Source organism: Leuciscus leuciscus (genome assembly GCF_965113295.1).
Source record: "Leuciscus leuciscus genome assembly, chromosome: 6".
NCBI lineage: Eukaryota > Metazoa > Chordata > Actinopteri > Cypriniformes > Leuciscidae > Leuciscus > Leuciscus leuciscus.
In genome coordinates this window covers 45,308,223-45,317,809 of record NC_138730.1, presented here as the reverse complement: position 1 = coordinate 45,317,809, position 9,587 = coordinate 45,308,223, and positions in this window count along the sequence as shown.

Below are 9,587 nucleotides of genomic sequence, written 5' to 3'. Positions count from 1 at the left end.
TACATTTATTTACAATAAGTGATAAATACAGTGCAAAAAGAATCCTAAACAAACAGCTCCAAAAGAAAAAGATATGAAGCGTGTTCTTCAGGAGCAGGTAAAGCCAAAACAAACAAAAGATCACTACCCGGTAGAAGGAAAACCTAATTGACCTACAACAATAAACACAAATAAACAACAGGACTTCTTACCTTACTTCCTAACTAACAAAAAAATAGGGGGAAAAGAAGAAAAGAAAAATGGCAGAAGTGAAGTCCCGTCTCTTACCCGGCACAAAACGCACACAGGCACGGAAGATCGCACCGTCCTTTTGTTCGGAAACCTGTGGACTCGATGTCCTGACAGGCCATAATTCACAATCATTTACCACGACGATGATTAATTGAAATACAATAAGCACCGAAAACACACTGAATCATGACCGCTCCGACTGAATACCAACCTATCTCTGCACTGAGCGCGAACGCAGAGCCAAACGACTACCTCATGTGGCGTCATATGACGCCATGGTGAAAAAAAGCGTTTTTTTCAACACGGTCAAGGAAACTGTCACGTTTTCTATTAAATTTGTGCCCTTATGTCTTGCAAAACAATTTTTAATCCTGCATTTACTTTTCATATGGTATTTTCATACAAGGTTATATTAATAAAAAAATACATAAAAAAACCTGCAACATGGGCTTTAACATACACCAACAAGAGCAACACTCCAAGTCTGGTCACACAACAGTCTCAGGCTCTTGGGAGAAGAAATCTCTCCCAGTCTCTCTCTCTCTCTCTCTCTCCGGCTCTGCTTAAATACTGGATCCTCTTGCCATTGATGAGGAACAGCTGGTAGGTCCCATCACCTAGATTAGGACAGGGAGGAGCACAAGAAAATTGGACAAAACATACAACAAAACTACAACTCCCAGCAGGCCGTTGGGTCCATTGGCAGCGCGCACACACACTCAATAAATCAATGAATGACACTTACACATTATAAAACACAAATGCATACACGTCCACCAGTCAAATTAAATCATTAAAGGAAAATCCATCTTTGCAGTGCATACACAGAAGTAGCATTAATGTATTTTCACTGCATTTACAATTGCATAAATAAAGCTATGAGATCGTCACAATTAGAAATCAGAAAAAAAAAAAAAAAAAAAAACTTTTAATATATGTCCAAATAGAAACTTTTATTTAAAATTGTAATAATATATCACAATACTGTAGTTTACAGCCTAGGCTACTATATTTTAATCAAATAAATGCAGGCTGGGGGAGCAGCAAGAGACTTATTTCAAAAACATGAAAAAAATCCACCTGACACACACACACACACACACACAAGTTTCAAGTTTTGAAAAATACAACAACAAACAGTAATATTGTAAAGTATAATAACAATTGAATTTATAATTATATAGGATTATGTAACGGTTCACAAAATTCACGGTTCAATCACTGTCTGTTGTTGCATTGAGACTCTGGTAGGGCTTTATTTTGAAATTCTCGTCAGCAAAATAGAGGGAAAACAAACAATATTGACAATATTGTTTATAAAATGTTACTCACCATGTTAATTTAGGGTTAATTTGACTGTTCCGTTGCGTTCGCCTCACATACTTGATAATCGTGCCGTAAACATTACCTACGCCAATAGGAGGCGCTTATAATCGTGACGTGCGCCAATGGCAGCTGCAAAGGAGAAGCAATATGGGAAATACCGACTGTTTTAAGGAATAAACGCAGAATTTTTTGTTCTTATCGTGTTTAACACAATCTACACTCGATCGCGCGATGATATCCATCGTGAGAAATCGCAGTTTGAATTTTTTTTTTAGTTACCATCGAAGTGAAAGACAGTTCCACTCTGTGGTATAAATAGCCGCCGAGCGACTTCTACTATTGTCGTTGAATGCGAACAGGCAGGCACCTGCCCATTGATCGCTAGAAAGGATCGGCTGATCTGGGTAGGTATACTGCCTTCGCAGCGCGACGATTTTTTCTTTCTTTATTTAATAATACATTTAAATAGTCCAAGTAATGTATACTGTACACCAGTGGTCATATGTTTATTTTGTGTGACATGACACCTATTGGTGTTGCCTATGAACAGTGCTAATTCAGGTTAAGAAACACCTGAGGCAAAAAAAATTTTTATAATAACAACAACAACAACAACAATGATTATGAAGACGCATGCAAAAAAAAAGGGAAAAGTAACTTTAAAGCAAAAATGAACAGCGACAAAGAAAAGTTAACCTATCTGAGTCCCAGCACACAATACACAAAGTAAGATTTCCAATACATTTATTTACAATAAGTGATAAATACAGTGCAAAAAGAATCCTAAACAAACAGCTCCAAAAGAAAAAGATATGAAGTGTGTTCTTCAGGAGCAGGTAAAGCCAAAACAAACAAAAGATCACTACCCGGTAGAAGGAAAACCTAATTGACCTACAACAATAAACACAAATAAACAACAGGACTTCTTACCTTACTTCCTAACTAACAAAAAAACAGGAGAAAATGAGAAAAGAAAAATGGCAGAAGTGAAGTCCCGTCTCTTACCCGGCACAAAACGCACACAGGCACGGAAGATCGCACCGTCCTTTTGTTCGGAAACCTGTGGACTCGATGTCCTGACAGGCCATAATTCACAATCATTTACCACGACGATGATTAATTGAAATACAATAAGCACCGAAAACACACTGAATCATGACCGCTCCGACTGAATACCAACCTATCTCTGCACTGAGCGCGAACGCAGAGCCAAACGACTACCTCATGTGGCGTCATATGACGCCATGGTGAAAAAAAGCGTTTTTTTCAACACGGTCAAGGAAACTGTCACGTTTTCTATTAAATTTGTGCCCTTATGTCTTGCAAAACAATTTTTAATCCTGCATTTACTTTTCATATGGTATTTTCATACAAGGTTATATTAATAAAAAAATACATAAAAAAACCTGCAACATGGGCTTTAACATACACCAACAAGAGCAACACTCCAAGTCTGGTCACACAACAGTCTCAGGCTCTTGGGAGAAGAAATCTCTCCCAGTCTCTCTCTCTCTCTCTCTCTCTCTCGCTCTCTCTCTCCGGCTCTGCTTAAATACTGGATCCTCTTGCCATTGATGAGGAACAGCTGGTAGGTCCCATCACCTAGATTAGGACAGGGAGGAGCACAAGAAAATTGGACAAAACATACAACAAAACTACAACTCCCAGCAGGCCGTTGGGTCCATTGGCAGCGCGCACACACACTCAATAAATCAATGAATGACACTTACACATTATAAAACACAAATGCATACACGTCCACCAGTCAAATTAAATCATTAAAGGAAAATCCATCTTTGCAGTGCATACACAGAAGTAGCATTAATGTATTTTCACTGCATTTACAATTGCATAAATAAAGCTATGAGATCGTCACAATTAGAAATCAGGAAAAAAAAAAAAAAAAAAAACTTTTAATATATGTCCAAATAGAAACTTTTATTTAAAATTGTAATAATATATCACAATACTGTAGTTTACAGCCTAGGCTACTATATTTTAATCAAATAAATGCAGGCTGGGGGAGCAGCAAGAGACTTATTTCAAAAACATGAAAAAAATCCACCTGACACACACACACACACACACACACACACAAGTTTCAAGTTTTGAAAAATACAACAACAAACAGTAATATTGTAAAGTATAATAACAATTGAATTTATAATTATATAGGATTATGTAACGGTTCACAAAATTCACGGTTCAATCACTGTCTGTTGTTGCATTGAGACTCTGGTAGGGCTTTATTTTGAAATTCTCGTCAGCAAAATAGAGGGAAAACAAACAATATTGACAATATTGTTTATAAAATGTTACTCACCATGTTAATTTAGGGTTAATTTGACTGTTCCGTTGCGTTCGCCTCACATACTTGATAATCGTGCCGTAAACATTACCTACGCCAATAGGAGGCGCTTATAATCGTGACGTGCGCCAATGGCAGCTGCAAAGGAGAAGCAATATGGGAAATACCGACTGTTTTAAGGAATAAACGCAGAATTTTTTGTTCTTATCGTGTTTAACACAATCTACACTCGATCGCGCGATGATATCCATCGTGAGAAATCGCAGTTTGAATTTTTTTTTTAGTTACCATCGAAGTGAAAGACAGTTCCACTCTGTGGTACAAATAGCCGCCGAGCGACTTCTACTATTGTCGTTGAATGCGAACAGGCAGGCACCTGCCCATTGATCTCTAGAAAGGATCGGCTGATCTGGGCAGGTATACTGCCTTCGCAGCGCGACGATTTTTTCTTTCTTTATTTAATAATACATTTAAATAGTCCAAGTAATGTATACTGTACACCAGTGGTCATATGTTTATTTTGTGTGACATGACACCTATTGGTGTTGCCTATGAACAGTGCTAATTCAGGTTAAGAAACACCTGAGGCAAAAAAATTTTTTATAATAACAACAACAACAACAACAATGATTATGAAGACGCATGCAAAAAAAAAGGGAAAAGTAACTTTAAAGCAAAAATGAACAGCGACAAAGAAAAGTTAACCTATCTGAGTCCCAGCACACAATACACAAAGTAAGATTTCCAATACATTTATTTACAATAAGTGATAAATACAGTGCAAAAAGAATCCTAAACAAACAGCTCCAAAAGAAAAAGATATGAAGCGTGTTCTTCAGGAGCAGGTAAAGCCAAAACAAACAAAAGATCACTACCCGGTAGAAGGAAAACCTAATTGACCTACAACAATAAACACAAATAAACAACAGGACTTCTTACCTTACTTCTTAACTAACAAAAAAACAGGAGAAAATGAGAAAAGAAAAATGGCAGAAGTGAAGTCCCGTCTCTTACCCGGCACAAAACGCACACAGGCACGGAAGATCGCACCGTCCTTTTGTTCGGAAACCTGTGGACTCGATGTCCTGACAGGCCATAATTCACAATCATTTACCACGACGATGATTAATTGAAATACAATAAGCACCGAAAACACACTGAATCATGACCGCTCCGACTGAATACCAACCTATCTCTGCACTGAGCGCAAACGCAGAGCCAAACGACTACCTCATGTGGCGTCATATGACGCCATGGTGAAAAAAAGCGTTTTTTTCAACACGGTCAAGGAAACTGTCACGTTTTCTATTAAATTTGTGCCCTTATGTCTTGCAAAACAATTTTTAATCCTGCATTTACTTTTCATATGGTATTTTCATACAAGGTTATATTAATAAAAAAATACATAAAAAAACCTGCAACATGGGCTTTAACATACACCAACAAGAGCAACACTCCAAGTCTGGTCACACAACAGTCTCAGGCTCTTGGGAGAAGAAATCTCTCCCAGTCTCTCTCTCTCTCTCTCTCTCCGGCTCTGCTTAAATACTGGATCCTCTTGCCATTGATGAGGAACAGCTGGTAGGTCCCATCACCTAGATTAGGACAGGGAGGAGCACAAGAAAATTGGACAAAACATACAACAAAACTACAACTCCCAGCAGGCCGTTGGGTCCATTGGCAGCGCGCACACACACTCAATAAATCAATGAATGACACTTACACATTATAAAACACAAATGCATACACGTCCACCAGTCAAATTAAATCATTAAAGGAAAATCCATCTTTGCAGTGCATACACAGAAGTAGCATTAATGTATTTTCACTGCATTTACAATTGCATAAATAAAGCTATGAGATCGTCACAATTAGAAATCAGAAAAAAAAAAAAAAAAAAAAACTTTTAATATATGTCCAAATAGAAACTTTTATTTAAAATTGTAATAATATATCACAATACTGTAGTTTACAGCCTAGGCTACTATATTTTAATCAAATAAATGCAGGCTGGGGGAGCAGCAAGAGACTTATTTCAAAAACATGAAAAAAATCCACCTGACACACACACACACACACACACAAGTTTCAAGTTTTGAAAAATACAACAACAAACAGTAATATTGTAAAGTATAATAACAATTGAATTTATAATTATATAGGATTATGTAACGGTTCACAAAATTCACGGTTCAATCACTGTCTGTTGTTGCATTGAGACTCTGGTAGGGCTTTATTTTGAAATTCTCGTCAGCAAAATAGAGGGAAAACAAACAATATTGACAATATTGTTTATAAAATGTTACTCACCATGTTAATTTAGGGTTAATTTGACTGTTCCGTTGCGTTCGCCTCACATACTTGATAATCGTGCCGTAAACATTACCTACGCCAATAGGAGGCGCTTATAATCGTGACGTGCGCCAATGGCAGCTGCAAAGGAGAAGCAATATGGGAAATACCGACTGTTTTAAGGAATAAACGCAGAATTTTTTGTTCTTATCGTGTTTAACACAATCTACACTCGATCGCGCGATGATATCCATCGTGAGAAATCGCAGTTTGAATTTTTTTTTTAGTTACCATCGAAGTGAAAGACAGTTCCACTCTGTGGTATAAATAGCCGCCGAGCGACTTCTACTATTGTCGTTGAATGCGAACAGGCAGGCACCTGCCCATTGATCGCTAGAAAGGATCGGCTGATCTGGGTAGGTATACTGCCTTCGCAGCGCGACGATTTTTTCTTTCTTTATTTAATAATACATTTAAATAGTCCAAGTAATGTATACTGTACACCAGTGGTCATATGTTTATTTTGTGTGACATGACACCTATTGGTGTTGCCTATGAACAGTGCTAATTCAGGTTAAGAAACACCTGAGGCAAAAAAAATTTTTATAATAACAACAACAACAACAACAATGATTATGAAGACGCATGCAAAAAAAAAGGGAAAAGTAACTTTAAAGCAAAAATGAACAGCGACAAAGAAAAGTTAACCTATCTGAGTCCCAGCACACAATACACAAAGTAAGATTTCCAATACATTTATTTACAATAAGTGATAAATACAGTGCAAAAAGAATCCTAAACAAACAGCTCCAAAAGAAAAAGATATGAAGTGTGTTCTTCAGGAGCAGGTAAAGCCAAAACAAACAAAAGATCACTACCCGGTAGAAGGAAAACCTAATTGACCTACAACAATAAACACAAATAAACAACAGGACTTCTTACCTTACTTCCTAACTAACAAAAAAACTGGAGAAAATGAGAAAAGAAAAATGGCAGAAGTGAAGTCCCGTCTCTTACCCGGCACAAAACGCACACAGGCACGGAAGATCGCACCGTCCTTTTGTTCGGAAACCTGTGGACTCGATGTCCTGACAGGCCATAATTCACAATCATTTACCACGACGATGATTAATTGAAATACAATAAGCACCGAAAACACACTGAATCATGACCGCTCCGACTGAATACCAACCTATCTCTGCACTGAGCGCGAACGCAGAGCCAAACGACTACCTCATGTGGCGTCATATGACGCCATGGTGAAAAAAAGCGTTTTTTTCAACACGGTCAAGGAAACTGTCACGTTTTCTATTAAATTTGTGCCCTTATGTCTTGCAAAACAATTTTTAATCCTGCATTTACTTTTCATATGGTATTTTCATACAAGGTTATATTAATAAAAAAATACATAAAAAAACCTGCAACATGGGCTTTAACATACACCAACAAGAGCAACACTCCAAGTCTGGTCACACAACAGTCTCAGGCTCTTGGGAGAAGAAATCTCTCCCAGTCTCTCTCTCTCTCTCTCTCTCTCTCGCTCTCTCTCTCCGGCTCTGCTTAAATACTGGATCCTCTTGCCATTGATGAGGAACAGCTGGTAGGTCCCATCACCTAGATTAGGACAGGGAGGAGCACAAGAAAATTGGACAAAACATACAACAAAACTACAACTCCCAGCAGGCCGTTGGGTCCATTGGCAGCGCGCACACACACTCAATAAATCAATGAATGACACTTACACATTATAAAACACAAATGCATACACGTCCACCAGTCAAATTAAATCATTAAAGGAAAATCCATCTTTGCAGTGCATACACAGAAGTAGCATTAATGTATTTTCACTGCATTTACAATTGCATAAATAAAGCTATGAGATCGTCACAATTAGAAATCAGGAAAAAAAAAAAAAAAAAAAACTTTTAATATATGTCCAAATAGAAACTTTTATTTAAAATTGTAATAATATATCACAATACTGTAGTTTACAGCCTAGGCTACTATATTTTAATCAAATAAATGCAGGCTGGGGGAGCAGCAAGAGACTTATTTCAAAAACATGAAAAAAATCCACCTGACACACACACACACACACACACACACACAAGTTTCAAGTTTTGAAAAATACAACAACAAACAGTAATATTGTAAAGTATAATAACAATTGAATTTATAATTATATAGGATTATGTAACGGTTCACAAAATTCACGGTTCAATCACTGTCTGTTGTTGCATTGAGACTCTGGTAGGGCTTTATTTTGAAATTCTCGTCAGCAAAATAGAGGGAAAACAAACAATATTGACAATATTGTTTATAAAATGTTACTCACCATGTTAATTTAGGGTTAATTTGACTGTTCCGTTGCGTTCGCCTCACATACTTGATAATCGTGCCGTAAACATTACCTACGCCAATAGGAGGCGCTTATAATCGTGACGTGCGCCAATGGCAGCTGCAAAGGAGAAGCAATATGGGAAATACCGACTGTTTTAAGGAATAAACGCAGAATTTTTTGTTCTTATCGTGTTTAACACAATCTACACTCGATCGCGCGATGATATCCATCGTGAGAAATCGCAGTTTGAATTTTTTTTTTAGTTACCATCGAAGTGAAAGACAGTTCCACTCTGTGGTATAAATAGCCGCCGAGCGACTTCTACTATTGTCGTTGAATGCGAACAGGCAGGCACCTGCCCATTGATCGCTAGAAAGGATCGGCTGATCTGGGCAGGTATACTGCCTTCGCAGCGCGACGATTTTTTCTTTCTTTATTTAATAATACATTTAAATAGTCCAAGTAATGTATACTGTACACCAGTGGTCATATGTTTATTTTGTGTGACATGACACCTATTGGTGTTGCCTATGAACAGTGCTAATTCAGGTTAAGAAACACCTGAGGCAAAAAAAATTTTTATAATAACAACAACAACAACAACAATGATTATGAAGACGCATGCAAAAAAAAAGGGAAAAGTAACTTTAAAGCAAAAATGAACAGCGACAAAGAAAAGTTAACCTATCTGAGTCCCAGCACACAATACACAAAGTAAGATTTCCAATACATTTATTTACAATAAGTGATAAATACAGTGCAAAAAGAATCCTAAACAAACAGCTCCAAAAGAAAAAGATATGAAGCGTGTTCTTCAGGAGCAGGTAAAGCCAAAACAAACAAAAGATCACTACCCGGTAGAAGGAAAACCTAATTGACCTACAACAATAAACACAAATAAACAACAGGACTTCTTACCTTACTTCTTAACTAACAAAAAAACAGGAGAAAATGAGAAAAGAAAAATGGCAGAAGTGAAGTCCCGTCTCTTACCCGGCACAAAACGCACACAGGCACGGAAGATCGCACCGTCCTTTTGTTCGGAAACCTGTGGACTCGATGTCCTGACAGGCCATAATTCACAATCAT